The 17,077-nt window shown below is 42.5% G+C and overlaps 1 long non-coding RNA gene across 1 annotated transcript in view; it reads left to right on the top strand.

Moving 5' to 3' along the window:
- The first annotated feature begins 27 nt into the window (after nucleotides 1-27).
- Nucleotides 28-17,077, top strand: part of LOC118226425 — a 31,859-nt gene continuing 14,809 nt past the window's right edge. The window contains exons 1-2 of the long non-coding RNA XR_004765039.1: nucleotides 28-304; nucleotides 11,423-11,551. This is a non-coding gene — a long non-coding RNA (uncharacterized LOC118226425). The remainder of the gene's footprint in view (nucleotides 305-11,422; nucleotides 11,552-17,077) is intronic.

The raw sequence follows: 17,077 nt of genomic DNA, 5'->3' as shown, positions 1-17,077 counted from the left end.
AGACTAGCCTTATCAGTGTGTTCTTGTCTGGCCAATGGTGCTACTCTTTATAGCTCACATGACGGCCTCGTCTCTTGCCTTTCTGCATGGACAAAATATCGAGACAGACAGGATTTAGGAGCTGGAACTAGAGCAACGGGATGTCTTAAGGTGCTCAAGTTGCACATTGTGAAGAATTGCAGATATTAAATGAAAGCAGCCTATATATTTCTAGATTTTGTTCGAACGGACTTTTCGCTGTTTTCCGTTGTTAATAGCCCGCGGTAAAGTCGAAGTCTTTAAAATTCTACATTGAAAATGATTTGTAAGTATTACTTCTTTCATACTTACACTTTTGCATGACTGATCTGACAGTTATTGTGTGGCCATTGAAAGCTGAAACTGTCGCATTTTTTTTCGGTTAATGAAAACAAGGTAGACTGGTTGTATCAACATTAGAGTAACGTTTCAGAAAGTAGAAGAAAAAGGAATAACCCCATCATGTAGTCTATCGGTTCGCAATTGTTTCGATAGGCTATAATCAGAATGTTTATTTGTTCGGTTGGTACTCGGCATTTGATTATCAGCAGCTGATAGTGTAAACACTGACTGGTTTACACATTACAAGTGCGTGCAGCGGTAAACTAACCGACCCCTCCCACAAGGTGCAGAACTGTCCAGCCGCCGGTCGACATGGCTGAGTGAGGATAATAAGGTGTTGTAGAGGATTGTAGCCTATAAAAATGATTCGGAAAAAAAGATGAATCTTCTATTCTAAATTTTAAAAATACTTGACTGTGTTACAGTGGTCATACTTTAATATTTAAAACATGGTTTCAAACAGTCTATGAACATTGATGTTCTGTCAGAACACAAGAGAATTTGCATTCAAGAAGTTAGTACCATGTCAAGTGTATTCGGATAACTGCTTTGGAGGGGGAGGGGGGGACCCCCAAAAAACTGAATGTGCCACTTTGCTTTAAAGGTTTTTTTATAGATTCAAATTTAATCAAAATGAGCTGTCAGACTGTTTGATGTTGAAAGGCCTCAGATGTATTTAATTAGTACTTCTAAAATCTGCCTGTCCCATTCTCCTGGCGGTGCCATGAATAAATGCAAGGAGAACACAGAAAGTCACTTCAGTGGATGAACGCTTAATTAAATTTTTATATATGTTTTTTATGGCGGTATGTTCCTTCTTTGTCTGGCTCCCCTGTTATCTACCCCCCCACCCCCCGCCCCTCAACTGCCGCCCACTGCGGACTGAGACACCTGAAGGCTAGACATAATGATCAACAGAGCTCGAGTCTGTCTGGACTGCAGCCAGTTGTCGTCACCCCCCACCCCCCCCCTCCCCAATCAAGGATCCAGCACGCAATGCTTGCAGGGCCAGTTCCGCCTGCATGTATAGATCACAAGTCTGGCACTGGAGCGCCGGAAAACATGAAAACGGACACTGTCCCTTCCCACCCCCCACCCCCCCCCCCCCCCAGCTCGCTATGTTAACATGCAGCTGCAAAATGATGAAATGCCTCATGCAGTTTTTCAGTGGCATGTGCAGCATGTGCTCCTGCATCTGAAGTTACAGGACTGCAAAGCAAATGTGCATGAAATTCTTCGCGCGCAGCTCGGTTCTGTCTTCGTTTAGCTACATGTGCTACTAGGTTCTCATTGACACCTGTTTTGCCATTGCATGAAGCGGGTTACTTTTGTCGCTGTGTAGATTGCTGCAGTAGGTGAAATGGACTAGACTGGCCACAGCAAATTCACACTTCTCCTCTCCAAATTGATGAGTTGGCAGTGCTTAGTCTGGCTGTGAGATGGGATTTTCTATAAATCGTGCCTCACTGAAGTGAGTTGCGGGGATTTGGCACTCGGTAGCAGTAATACTCAGGTTTACATTTTTGGCAATAACATAAATGAAAACATTTGTCCTGTCTCACAATCATCAGAGTAGATGAAAGCATTTCAGTGCACAAGTTTGGCACGTCCATTCTTTGGCAGAACAGCTTGTTGTAATTAGGATATTGGTACCTTAAATATCACCACTCATTTTATGTTTTCCTTGGTGTAGTTTTACCAGGAGGCCACACAACCGCTTCTTATTGAGAAAACTTTTCCCTCTCAATAGGACCCTTATTTCCGTTTCAGTATTCCTGCAAATGAAATCTTCAGAGGATTTCTGTTCTAATTTAGCATGTGTAGAGGAAGGGCAGAAATCTGTGGAGTCTTTGTGAGCCACCCACACGTCGATCTGCTCTTTGTGTCGACAATAACAGTGCGGAAAGAAAAGTGTGTGCGTTTATGTGTTTTTTTGAGGGAGGCTGGTTGTAAATAACTAATAATTGCTAAAATTGATTATTAGTCAAGGAAACAATATTACTAGCATAACTGAGCCAGTCATAACTATATGGAAATAGTTGCATTTGGCAGGGTCTTTTATAACGTAGGTTCTAGACAGATCTTGTTAAAACCGCCTGTATTGCTGTATATGAATGGGAAAATTCAGCTTGATGATATACCATGTTTGATTAGTGTAAATTTAGCTTTAAGCATGTTATGTGAAGTGGATTTGCATTAAAAGCTGAGTGATTGCTTTTTGTTGGCCTTTCAATTATAGTTTTGAATGAATCTGCATTTACAGGAACAGCAGATTTATTGATTCAGTGACAGTTTGGTATGTATTGATTATATCCTAATTTAGTAATCATTAAATTATATTTTATATTCACTGCACCATTACAAAATATGCAGCATAGGTGCATTTTACACTCTGCATCATTTTGAACGCAGTGCAAAAGCATTAGGACTTTTTGTAATTTCGTGATGATTTTTAAGAACAATTTAGGCAGTGATTTTGAAGGACGTCGTGGTACTAAGAAGATCTCTGGTCTTCCCTGCCATCGTCCTCTGAAAGGGTATTATAAAGGGTACAATTGAAGCTACAAGCTTTTTGTCGTATGCTCTGAGGGATTCTACCTGCGGATGAAAAGGAGGCCCACTGCATTTTCTACAGAAAGGAGTGTTTATTGGAGGCTAAGTGAGGGGGAAGCCAAGCGACTCGGGGGGGAAAGGTGCAGTGTGGAAAGTGTACTGTCTGCCAGCCACCTTGTCCTCCAGCCCAGCCATCTTCCAGTCCAGATCAGATATGGACTGGGGGCCGGGTTAGTCATCAGGGAACCCACTCCATTTGCATCGCTCTTTTGCTATCATGTTTCGGTTTTGATGTGGACTTGCATTTACCCTTAATTCCATTTTTAGAAAGCTTGCATCCGGTTATTTTCAACTGTGCCTAGGTTTTATACAGTGCTCTAAATTGCTTGCTTATATGGAATTTTACATTTGTAACTGCCTGGCAATTAAAGCACAATTTTTACAAGCTATGATTTTTGTGGTGAGAATCGGAGACTGAGTAAATTACTATGGAAACACTTGTTTTAGGTCTGTATATTTTTGTAGTTGCGAATGGGTCAGTTTCTTTTTCCAGATGACTAAATTAAAGTTCAAATTATATTGTTATTATACCTGATAAAATAACAGCATTTCTGCAGAATATTTTCCGGAATTTAGAGAGGTTAATATTTATTAGATGACTGTAAAATGCCAGGAAAATGCTTAAAAAGGAAATTAAGTAGCTATTTTCTGCACTGTAGTTATTTTAATGATGCATGTTTATTATCAGTTGTGATAACTGTGGATATATTTAATACTCTGAAATGCTGAATAAATAAAGAACACTTAAGTATCTAAGAAAAGCAACAGAATTTATGTGTAAATGACTAAACTTCTGTTGTACATATGCTGGGGTCTGGAGCATGCTATGTTTTTATTATTGTTACTGATTCATATATTCAGTTTCTCTTCAGTGGTTTCCTGGGAAAAGTCTGCGGCAATGAACAGGTTAATTGTTTTCAAATCTTTATGTAAGGCGAGAAAATGGAAAACTGCAGGATAATTGAGCTGCCGGTTATTTGGGTGCATTATAGATTACTGTGTCTCAAGGAGAAGAAAGCACATGTTGTGAGATGACGCCACAGGGGTTGTCTGGACTTTTCAGAGAGTGTAAAGTCTTGTTTAGTCAATGCCTCTGTGAGGGACGACCTTTGACCCCCACATGCTCCTCCCTATTCCAGGTGCAAGCCCTAGCCACCGCTGAAGAATTGTGTGCAGCCCCCACACCCTAAAGTTCTTCACACTTTAAAAAAAAAAAATCCTGTTGAGCCCTTTCCAGAAATATAGTTTAAAATGTATTCTTATGGGATCCATTTTAAGAACCCATTTACTCCATATTTGCAGTAATTCCTGTTTCTTGAAAACATTGTTAACAATAATTTTTATAAAGCATGAGCAAGTCCTTTTTTTTTTAGGTAAAAGAAAAATGTATGTAAAACATTTTGACAGTGCTGGAACAAATCGCCTCAGGCCCTGGTGACTGCTGTCTAATGCTGTTAATGTGCTTTATTAAAATGCCCTAACGGAATGAACTATCAGCATGCCTAGTAGTTCAGTGCTGTAAGGTTAATGAGGCAATTTACATATATTCTCATGCCATCTGGATGAAGCTGCTAGACAGCTGCTTGGTCATTTTTTACGACATTTCTGGAGTTTACTTGGAAGACATTCCTACAGATTAAGCATTTTACATTATGACATTTGTAGTGTTAAGAACTTGAGGCCATTGCATGGCCTATGTCTCCGTTCATGTTAGAGATTTATGTTCTGAAATTGCTAGTCCCATTACTGACTAAACAATTGTGCTTTTCAGTCCATTACGTGTAGAGGCATGTTTTTCTTTGTCGTCGCTATTCAAGTACCGATTACCCTGGACCTTTCAGAAGGGTCATTTTGCTTTGGCCATTTGAAGCTCAACAGGTTCAGAGCAATGTAATTTACTGAAGAAGGGGATTACCAGGAAGTCAAGTCATGGCTGTTTCATCTTGTGACTCAGTTACAAACGGTTAATTTTTACTCCCTCTGCCCGTGGAAGTGATAGCTCCTGGCAATCATTAATGGCGCACAGACCTATTCCGCTCTGCGGTGGGACGCGTTTAAAAATCATAGGGCCAGGCCTGCTTGGGGTCCCCTTAGCTGGAATCAGATAATGCAACCAAGGATATCCTTCCTTCTAGCTCTAATAATGACAGATTTTGTCACTGGCTGGGAAAAAGCGAAATATTTAAACATCATCACACCCTTGTGTCTGAGACACCGCTGAGAGACCTGTGTGGCTGGAGGTGCGGAGCGATTTTGATAGGGGCACGAGTAAACAGTTCTGCACTTGATGACAGGGAGGATGTGAAAGATTAATTCCCTGTCACACCTCCTCGGGATGAGAGTTATAATTCTCCTTCCTTTTTCGGTGATTAAAAAAATTGGCCCATTTAAATTTGACAAGATGTCTGGCGCAGTGCGAGTGTCTGTCGCAGATTAGCCCGCTGTACCATAAAGAGATGGGGCGAAGAAGCGCTACAGAGCAACAAAGCCGAGACATGAAAGGAATTCCTCGCAAAATATTATAACATAATACTTGTCTGGCGTCACGGTGTTATCAAAGCAGAACAGAAACCAATGAGCTTAATTTAAATACTGGTGGTAAGCAACACACCGTGGAAATAAAAATGTAGAGTCATTTCAGTTGAATTCTTTCCAGGTACATTCAAATATGGTTTGCGTTTAATTTGTGAGTCTATTCAGACATCAGCATCCCTTCTGTGGAAGCCGCCCCTACAGTCTGACTGCACTGCTCAGGCGTGTCTTTCTGTACTGACATTTTTATCAGTGTGTGGATTTCATTGTTGATGTACGTGCATCATTTTGCCCATTCCAGATACAATTAGCAGAATTTTTTCATGGTAGATCCTCTGTCCCCAAAGGTTGTTGCAGAGATATTTAGTTAATATCTCTGGAAAAGGTCCACCATTTTGTTTCCCATCACATGAGACTGGAGAGCCAACCTCATGTGCCTTTCATTTGTCTGTGAGCTCACAGAGAGCCTGGATCAATGAATAGCATACTGATCTAGCGGGTGGGAGGGGAGGGGAGGGGGTGAGCCGCGATCTCCTCAAAGAATATTTTCATCTGAAAAACCTGTGCTCAGCTAAAAAAAGAACATTTTTCATGGAAGGAATTAGGCTAAATAAATGCGTAAATAACAAAAAAAAAAAAAAATTATATCGATTATAGCATTTTCTTGGTTGGAGGGAGAAGGATTTACAGGTTCAGTTTTGTGTTACAGGCATACTGTTGGCTAGTATCAGTAGCACCATCAGTAGAATGGAAGGTGGCTGCGTGGAGGGAAACCATTGCCATCCTTCTACACTAAAATGTCCCTTCGCACATCCACATACGCACTGATAGCAGGCCGGCACGCCCATGCAGGGCTGAGGTCCGCAGCTGTAGGCGGTGAGTCTGTGCGCGAGTCACCTCTGATAGAGGGATGCAAAATGGATGCCACCCCCAGCTTTGAGCTGGAGGCCCTGACTGGCCTCTGAGGCCCCAGAGAGGTTGTCTGTTTGAATGAGTGTTTGACCCTGGGTCCGTCCGCTTACCCCCCTGCAGCCAGACAGGTGCACCCGGCGGGTCTGCACCTCTGTTGATTTACTGCAGCCGGGCTTCTTATATCCAGCTCCGAGGGAAGACATTCCGGGGCCTTCTACTTGTATAATGTACTTTATGAACTGACACTGATTTCTCTTGCTCACAGGTACAAAACCCTTCTCTGTTTGCTGTTGATGGAATGGCGCCGCCAAAATAAAATGCTTCTTGGGGTTTTAGCTTGATCGTTTCAGGAACGACTTGAACATGACCGTGGCTAGTCAGATGGTTTATGTACAGGTAGACTGAGCATGCCCTTCTTTATCAGGAGTTCTTATTAGGAGTTTTGCTGAGCCACGCCTTGAGCCTTAACAAGGCTTAACAAATGTGACGCCCAAACCCAATGATAGAGGTCAGAATTCTGTTGTTTGTTCCCATTTCCCATTAGATTGCGGAGAGGCTGTGTTCCTAGGGGATGCTTATTTTTTTGTCAGTGGATTCTTAAATTCCATAGATTTGTAAAAAATGGATACCTGCACAATCTGGAGTTTGTGAAGCTGATTAGAAACTGCAGTGCCTTCCTCCACGCTTCCACCATCACCTTGTTTAATTCCAGCTGAATACATCCTTTCCAAATGCATTTCTATTCTTCCAATAGATTAGATTGGCCACATTAAACAATAGTCATCCCCAGAGGCAGGCAGCTTCCAATTGTTTGAGATGCTTCAGTCACCACCGCCTGCCCGGTGTGTTCAGCTAATTAGGTTGTGTTGGATTTAAGAAGCATTGTTGAGTTTGAATTTATTCTGCCATTCACTGCCAGCTGCCCTGCATTATACAGGTACTGTATGGTGCTAAATGCCACAGCACTGTGAAAATAAATTAATTATGAATATTTTTATGTGCGTTTTGAGTAATATAAGGATTTATTTGCCACACTGCATAGATTGTTTGAATTATTATTTTTGCTGTTACCCATAATAAACTGAAGGACTAGAGGCGAATGTTAGTTGTATTAAACAGAACAAGAACTGCTCTGTTCTCCAGCAGTATAAGCCACCCCTACCCCAGCATAAATATTCAACCTAAGATTCAGCCTTTCCCTCTGCAAGTGGACTGAAAGGTGCTCATATGTATTTTAACTATTTTGTTGTATTAAATTTGCTGTACTTCTAAGTATCGATGTTCTGAAAAGTAAACATAGCACTCTTAATGAACAGCGCCACAATAAATTGTGAGCATATTGCATGGGACAGTGAACCTGCAAGGCCATGCTGTGCCCTTCCCTATAAAGGGAGCATTTTGTGCCATCGTAGTGCATGTTTTCCAAATTATACGAAAGAAAAACACACAAAGTAGGTACACCGTACATCAGAGTAACACATCGGAGATTGTATTGCTCAAACTGGTGCTACTCTGGTGAGTCTGCTTGAGTGGCTCACCATTTGGCAAGATTACTGTCTGGGAATTATTCCCCCAGTTCTGAAATCTCGGTTCATATGGAAGTCGGAGTACCAGGAAATGACACACATTCTTCCTTTCAAATTCAAAAATAAATTCAAAGCCAAACTTCCTGCTTGAATTGAGCGTAGGTTCAGAGGCGCACATGAAAAATAATGAACCTCTGCCATAAGATGAATGAGTCTTCCTAATTATTTTGTTTTCTAGGTTCCTAATTTTGTTCCTAATACTTTTATTTGCCTTGATAGGTTTGATATTTTTAAGTGTAGATATTTTATGTGCATGTGTGTGTATAATACTGTGTCAGTAGTGAGTGCGTGGTGCAATGCTTTAGGAAAGTGAAATTTAAGACACCCCTGTTAGAATTAAGAAATAAGTGCACAAAATGAAGGTCAATAGGTCAATTTGATGAAACGAGCCTGTTCCTGTACATGCTAGGCTCATGGGTAAATATGATGATTGACTCAAGGGATCTTCCACAAGGTGTGACTAAATTAGTGCTCTCAGCTTGTGGTGGCCTGCACTCCTGAGAGCATCATGATTTTCACAGCCCATCTACACCACAAGCGTCACAAGCCATGTGCGATTGACGTGCTTACTACAGTACCTCCATTAGTGAAGGGTAGCCAAAGGCTCTTATTAAAATGGCTGCACTTGGTACTCTATATCAGAAATGAATGTGGCATGGCCTAGTTCACACCTGGCTATAATAATAATAATAATAATAATAATAATACAGAGTTTTGGGAGCAGTGTGCTTCAACAGTGTGTTCATCCTCTAAAATTTCAAGTTGACAAGCCACCACTGAATTATCTGTGTCAAAGGTTAGGAGGATGGTAAATGCATCCAGATCCTGTGTACCTTTCTGGCAACATGAGTGCTTTCTATTTATTACATGTAATATGAAAACCTGACCGATTCTACATTAATTTTTCATAGGGTTTTGAGGCAGCAGTCTGTTTGACAAACCGATGATATGTTTGGGGTGGGAGGCTATTTTAACACAGCAGAAAGGCTTGCTAGAAGTTGTGGAGTGGATTGATTATTCTCAAAGAACGCGAAGCAAAATGGAACCGATGTAGAAGCACAAAGGACATGTTGTGCTGCTCTTGTGTGCTGCTTACATTCTGTGTGCATGACACATGGGGTGTAGATCAACGATCAGGGGAACCACTGAAACTTTGCTCTTCCTCAAACTCTCTGTCCTGTTAATTGCCCCCATTGCTCATAAACAGGCTGATGACTTTTAAGTGTTAAAAGGGATTTTGCACTTGTGATATGGGGGAGGAGTCAGCATTCACCCTAACCACTCACAGTTGCCTGGCTCTATATTCCTAATGTCAAAAGGTTCTAATGTTAAATAGTCTTTTATTGGTTATTTTGCATTCATTTACATTAAAACCTTTCTTTTCAAATTCAAAGCATGATAACCTCAAGAACATACAAAGGAAAACCTTACACAACTAGATTAAACATAATTGGCCCTAAGTCAGTACATCAGGGATAAAATTAAAAAATTAAAAAACAAAAATAATCGTTCATTTCATGCCTGGGTTCTCTGTGGATGGACTTCCGGTGTTACAGTGCCAAACTGAATGAGAGGCAAAACATTTGAACCGGGTGAATCTCAGGCTAGCCGACGCATTGTCAATATTTCTTATCTTGCCTCGAGATTGGCTGTGTTTTAGGTAGACAGTGGAATCCCTGTTGACTCCACGGCTTTCTGCCTGAGCTAGAAAAGAAATGTCTGTCTCCGCACGCTCAGGGCTTGCCGAGTCTGAAGTGGCTGCATGGCTCGCATCCGTTCCGTGACAATGGCTGTCCGTCAAGCTAACGCTTTCTCTGGCGGCGGGGCCCATTTTTCATCCGTCGCATTGATTAATGAACGGATCCCAGCGCGATCGCGGCTCTGCGGGACTGGCGGGCCAGTGTGAGCAAGCTTAGGCTGCTGAGTGCTTAAGTGGCAATGACTATTAGACTCGCAAAAAATGTATTAGGGAGCCTTTATTTTATGGCTCGTGCAGGAAGACATTAAGGACGTACAGTAATGCTAATAAATTAGTGCAAGTTAATGACATGGCGGCTGTTCGAGCGGAACGGGTTTCGGGAAGGAAGCTAAAGAAAAGGAGTAGTTTATCTCTTCCTGAGGAAAGGTTCATGCTATGTTCCAGGTCTTTCACCATAAAAATATAAGTCGTACAACACTTGTAAAAGACTTTGGTTTAAGTGAAGCACGACTCAAACTGGTCAGACTTCCTGTGACCTCCGTGCCAGAATGTCCTTTAAATTGGAGCCAAATTAAAGACAAGACTGAGGGCATTTTAGAGCAACAGCCTTAAATGGCATTTAACATTTGTTTGTGTTCTATGATTTGAGTATTTTAGTGCTAAAAATAAGAAGGCCTTCATTTAGGTTTTTTAGTTAGCTGAGGTCACATTGGCTACTATATTCTGCTGTATCTTATTTCATTGCTTTCTTTGTTTGTCGTGCTCTTATTTTTGCTGTGCTGCAGGGAAGTCGGTGGCTGTAGAAAGGGGCAGCGGTGGTTGCAGTGGCCTTTAATTCAGCAGTTGCCGTAGGGGCAGGAGTTTCTGCTGTCCCCCTTTAGAAGCCCCTCTGGTATTGCTGAGTTGACAGAAAAGTAGAGAAGCGGGAGAGACTGAAAAATGGCTGGGAGACCCCTCCTCCCTGCGCTTGTCCAGACCTGCCTCACAACCACCAGAGAGAGAGAGCGAGCGGCGCAAACAATGGAGCACTGTCACAGCCTCTCTTTCTTTATGGGGGGGGGGGCAAGAATGTAGATTAAATATGGAAAAGGTCTATTTACTGATACACAGGACAGCTTGTGACTTCAATGTCCTGAAGTGTGTGTGCGTGCGTGCGTGCGTGTGTGCGTGCGTGTGCGTGCATGCATGCGTGGGTTAGTGTTTACTGTTCATTGTGCATTGTGTAAAAGCTGTTTAACTCTCTTCTTTAGCTGTCCATATATACCTAAAAAATATGCCTGCACTTGAATGGTAATGCAGCCATATGCAGTTTTATGAGAGCACACGGCAGTGCCAGATTCCAGCCTGTGTACTGAAGCTCCCTCTCTGCAGTGCAGTGTACCCCACCGTCTGGCCGGGGTGTGGAAAACGGGGGGTTCGTCAAGCGGTGCTCGCCAGCCGCGTGCTCCAGCCGTCGAGGTGCTGGCGAAAACGAGAACCCGTTCGCGCTGGTTTGTTTTGTTTCGCATCCCTGTTTGTTTTCGTGAGCTTCCTGCGTCCTTTTGAATCAGTTCTTTTCCACGCGACGATGGAGCCCGATCGCGGAGGCCCCGGCGTGCCGTACGCGTGGCCTGTGAATGATAAGTGAAATTGATGTCCCCTTCTCCTCGCATCTTCGGACCGCTCCGTCTTCCCGGAGCGATTTCTTTATCGGTGTTCTTCATCCTTTTGCATTCGGTAGGTTATCAGGGAGGGAGGCGGAGGGAGAGGCCGATGCCCTAAAGTGGTTTGCGGTCATATTCCACGGCAGAGGAGGGCCCGAGGAAGACGGAAGGCGCAGCTGTGCTGGGAGTGCGACGCCCCGATGAAGGTAGGGTTTCTCTGGTTTGTCATCGTGTTTGAGTGCGGGTGGGGGGTGTTTGTTGGGCTGCGGCTGCAGCTCTGCCTGTGTCTGTGTGTGGGTATGTGTTGGGCAACGTGCCGTGTCCTGCCTCCAGGGAGCGACAGCCTGCTCTGGCGTCCTCCCCCCCTCCACCCCACCCCACCCCACCCCACCCCACCTGTCTGAGCCTTATGCCTCGCATACATTAGACAGCTAAAGTCTGACACACTCACATTTAACAACAATCTGTCCTAATCAGTCATGGGCTTTTAGTCCTGGAGGCACACGCATCTTAAGAGTCTGCAAAGACTGGAAATCATGTTGCTTCACTCATTAAAAGACTCCAATAGAATTCTTGTGGAGATTAAAAAAAAAAAATCTTAGCCCTCCACTTCCTCTTGGAAACTCAGAAAAGACGCTTTCTTGTCAGCATTGCCATGTTTACTGTTAGAGGCTCTCTGGTCTAATAACTCCAAAGCTATAAAGACTCTTGACACATGTAATCACTTTAAGATATTTATTAGCATTTTTTGGTTTGTTTTCTCTTTTTCTGTGAACTCCTGACCTCTTCTAGTGGTATTGATTCATTCCTTTGTCTGTTTATGTGAATATCTGTATTATACACTTGAAATATCAATAAAAAATACTACTCAAGCCTCTTCACTGCTGGTGTGTTGATGCCAGACAAAGACAGCGCGCCTATTGGCTGCTGGCAGTATAGGATTATAAATCTCACCGTTGACCATTACAGACCTTTCGAGCAATGACTAAAGACTTACGATTAAATGTGTTTGATTTTGACAGAATGAGCAAGATGAGAAAAAGACCGTTGCAAACTCAGTCGGAGCCGTGTTAATACAACCTCACACTAATCGTGAGTCACGACGGGGGTGTGGCTGGCTGAAGTAAGACTGGCAGGATTTTACGACGACTTCTAAGACTGAAATCGCAGAAAATATTGTCAAGTGTAAGGCCAGCATAAGGCGCTTTCTCCCTGTCTGAAGGCTTGGTTCACGGCCTGTTTGTGTGCAGCTGCTGCCTTACGTCCACTTCATCATGCTCATCCTTTCATATCCCTGCATCACCTCCAATGTGAATGAAGATGTGAGCCAGACAAAAATAAAACGGTACTCAGAAAATTCTATATTAAAATGCTGCCTGAATTCACTGAATTAAACCAATTCAATTCTGTAGCAGGTGTTCCTCATTCGCTAAGACTGGGTTTCTCTCACGTTATCTACAACGTATGTAAATTTATGAGCATAATCTTATTTTAAATCTCAAATCAAATCTATTTTTACAGTGGGACACATTAAAGAAAGTCTGCTTTCTGTTTTCATTCTAGTCCAAATGATCTTAACTTATGGGGCAAAAAGTGGAAATTAGTTTTGCTATTCTGCTGCCATTTTGTATTTCAAAGATGCCTCCACAACCACTTAGAACAAGAGGATATTTTATCCTCTATAAAAGCAACAGTAAATCATCTCCAGTGTGTCAAGCGGTCAGACAGGCTGGGACTGGAGGATTATTGGTAACATGGGTGTATAAAGTGGAGGCTAGAAGACTATAATTTCTTTTTTCTTCCAAAAGCCGCTCTTCTTCTGTGGTAACAGTTGACGCAGCTGTCACAAAGGGGCTAAGCTCCCTGAAACAAATGGCATGTCCCCCTCTTTCTTCCGCCCTCTCCTTCCCCTTTTCCTTTTTTAGATTTTAATAACTGTTCCGAAGCCACTTTTATTTTACAAGGTCTGCACCCTCCAGCTGCTGGCTTCCTGTTCTTCATTCACACACAGATTCTATCCCAGTGTCCTCCCTGTCCTGGTTTTGTCCCACTGTGCTAACAGTAGTTCTCATGCCTTTGACTGCTGTTCCGTGCCAAGTGATTCCAATCCCAGGCAAACAAAAGACTCTCTCTTAAAGGGGGGATGATGAAAGGATTTAGGGGTGTAGGGGCAACCTATTTACAATGGGAAACCTCAGCAAGCATGTTGAACAAATAACCTTTTTTTCTTCTCCTTTTTTAACAAGTTGTTTTCTCTTTTTTTGTGCCTGTCAGCTGACCGTGTAACATGGCTGCCGTTCGGGACCAAATACCCGCTCCTCTGTTCTTAAGGCCCAGCGATTCATAGTGTCGAATGTTGAATTGGGGCTTAAATGAATCTCGCCACATGGGTCACGGGGCCTGAACAGGACATAGGGGACCTCTCCTCACCCCACCGCCCTGCCCTCACAGTGTAGGCAGAATTAGGGAGACCCTGCTGGGAGAAGAAACCAGGTGTTCCTAGGGCTTTTGGTGGATTGACCCAACTGGGTTTCATGAAGATAATATTCTGTGAATTGCACATCAGCGTGAGCACAGTATGTCCGCCCAGGCCAGGGCGGCAGTTCATATTTATTAAGGCACATCTGTATGATGATAGTGCAGTCTGTCCGTGACACACATTCAATCTGGATTTGTCACGGTGAAGGGAGTCACTCGAGTGTTTTTCAGCACACCAGCTGTGAATTTCAGTATTCAGTTTTTTGCCCATGCATTTAGCTGTGGTATTAAGAACAGTACTGCACTCTACAGAACTTTGTGCTTACGTATGATGCAGTTAAGCTTATGCAGCAGTTTGAGAGACCTTACGTGACCAGGACCAGAAACAATCCATATGGAGAAGGGCTTCTCATCTAACCTTTTCATAACACCATAAATATGTCAATATCCTGGCTCAGGACTAATTGGATTGAACAGTCGTGCACCCGGGTACCTTCTTAGTAAATGTCAGCTTTAAATCCTGAGTCCAAAAACCTTACTGTTACTGTTGGAGCTAGACTTTAGGGAACATTAATGAGGGGGAAGGGCGGGGCTCCATGCTGCACCCCCTCTCCCACCCTGGGGGAATCTTCTCTAACTCCTCCTTGCCAGGTAAATTTATCAGATGTATGGGATGAACCGGCTGGACTAACCTCACTCTGGTTTGCTGTCCAACTTTATGGGGAACATGCACTGTTTCCAGTATGATCTGAACAAGCATTCTTGTGTTTTGCGGTGATTCACCACTGTGCCACTCACACTGAGCTCTTACATTGCCTGTGTGGAAGGACAAAGTTCCATTTTACTGTTATGTGTTAACACAAGGAAGCTACTGCAGGCTGCTCATTAAAAAAAACACCCCACAATGCACCCTTTACTACCATGTGAAAACTCAGGAGATTGCTCTAAAATGAAGATGAAATCTTTTTGCTAGTCCAAATGGTTCAGGGATTGTATGACTGTTAAGCATGGCTCTGTTTTGTACTTTCAGCCAAGCTGATTTACACTGATTAATGCTTTTCACATAGCCTATATTAGATTACTCACCTTTCCTTGTTCTATTGTCAGGAAGAGCTTGTAACCTGTCAGGGTCATTGCGTATATTGCTTCTACAAAAGGGATCTTGATAACATCTGCAGTTAGCTGCTGTAAAATAGCACTGGATTAATCCAGCTGACAATGATGGTGTATGCACCAGTACTATGCAGTAGGAGAGGGAGATGGACTACAGCAAAACTGCTATCATGTTGTGTAGCACTCTGTACATTACATTAATATTTAATTGTAATGTTCAGGATTCTTGAAAATGTATAACTTTCTGATTCCTACATAGTTGTGACTGACTGCCCTGCATTGTAGAGACAAAAATATGTACTTGGGGGAAGAGGGGGGGGGGGGGGCATGCCATGTAGTTACATGTTATTCAGTGTTATGTCTGCATTAACTCAAGACAATGCTGATTTCAGCTGCAGTATTTATGGTTGTGAGCTGCTGCTAATGGCCTCTCAAATTTGTCCTAACAGTCATAAATTCAAAGAGGCTTTAAGAGGCTGTACCTTCTGTTGGGATATCCTCTTTTATTGGACCGTCTTAACCTTTCCCAGACGAAACATACAGTTAATTTGGCAGAGGGATCAGAAGGTTGCCATCGTATAGATGGATGTTCTAAGTATAGGGCACCCGGCCTTACCATGCCCCTGTCTGGGTTTTACTTGCCTGTCCCCATATTGCCATTTAAATTACAGACTTGGAGAAGCATGTAGTCAAAACAACACCTCACTTCAGTGGAGCCTCTTTTATTACAATGTCTGTGCCTTTATTATACCCTTTCATCTCACTGCCTACCTCTGTGCACTGTTTGATACATCAAGTATTTTGAGACATTTCTTTGAAGTAAAACCATTTCCTTTTTTCCCCTTGCCTCAGAGTGCATAGGCCTGCTACAGCAGGTTGCCGTGGTCTTATTATGGGCTGGCAAACGGCTACGTTGCCAACAGCAGCGCAGTCACATTCATTTTGTCTGTGTCCTTAATTAAACTACATCCATGGCACAAAATGGAGCTCCCCTATCTACTTTTTTGGAAATATCCAGTTTGAGAGAAGCTTAATTTTTCAATGTAGCATATGTCTTGGTTTTCCAGAAATAATCATTCTGGAGACGTACCAGTTACTTGTGTAAATTGTGATGGCTGTTTAACATGTTAAATATTTCTACTGTATCAGAAGTAAGCAGCTAGACACGCAGAAGGAAGTTGGCCTATTCGTGCAGTGGCTTTATTTTATTTTGTTCTAAATTGGTGGACAGCCTATGGATGGAGACAATTAAACCTCTAACAAAGTTGTTTAGATGGCAGATCTGGGTGGTCCAGAGCTTTTGAGACATGTTTCTACTGGTACACTGTGCTTAATATGATAAAGAAGGCGCTATTATTCAGATTGTGGCATAGCTGCGGTTGCGTATGAATAAAAGAATTGTGCTGTGCTAGGCATCCCATGTTGTTTATGCTATTCTATTTTTTTTTACCACTCGCAGAATGTTTTTAATATAAGGCAAAGGCCAAAATGGACCACAGTGAAAAAATTAATTTGATGTATTGTTTAATATATTGTGCTTATTTACTTCCTGTTTTTGGAAGCATATCAACAGCTTTCATTTGTGTAACTTTTTTTTTGTTAAGCCTGTAGAGATGGCTTCATTGTACAGTTGTTTCAAATTACATTGACATTTGGGTGGTCTTTTTTCCACGGCATGAATACGTTGTAATGAAAGAAAAGTGGCAAGCATATGTGGAGTCCTCATCATTAGTGATGCACACCAATGTTTTATAAGACTAGCCTTGTGAAGCTGGGAAAACACCAGTGAGAGGAATGGTTACTGGATTTATTTCTGGTCCCCATTTATGATGTTTTTTTTTGTAAGCTTCTTAAAAAAGTGCCCGTACGGTGAAGATCTGTCACTTATGTATTCAACGTCTGTCACTTATACTGGTAGAGGTGAGTCACTTTCAGTAAAACTGATCCACTCATTCGGCCAGTGAAGATGGAGCTATCTTCAGGTGCTAATGGCATGGTACCAGTTGCATCTTATCATCTTTGAAATGAGCGATATGATCATTTTGTTTGGAAACCATTTTATGTGCTGTGCGGCACAGCAGGTTTGAATTCAGGGCCTAGCTCTGTTCTTTTGGGAATAGACCTAGCATTGCTGCATGTTC

Source organism: Anguilla anguilla, chromosome 4 (genome assembly GCF_013347855.1).
Source record: "Anguilla anguilla isolate fAngAng1 chromosome 4, fAngAng1.pri, whole genome shotgun sequence".
Taxonomy (NCBI): domain Eukaryota; kingdom Metazoa; phylum Chordata; class Actinopteri; order Anguilliformes; family Anguillidae; genus Anguilla; species Anguilla anguilla.
The sequence above is the reverse complement of the archived record's forward strand: the minus strand, read 5'-3'. Positions and strand labels throughout refer to the sequence as shown.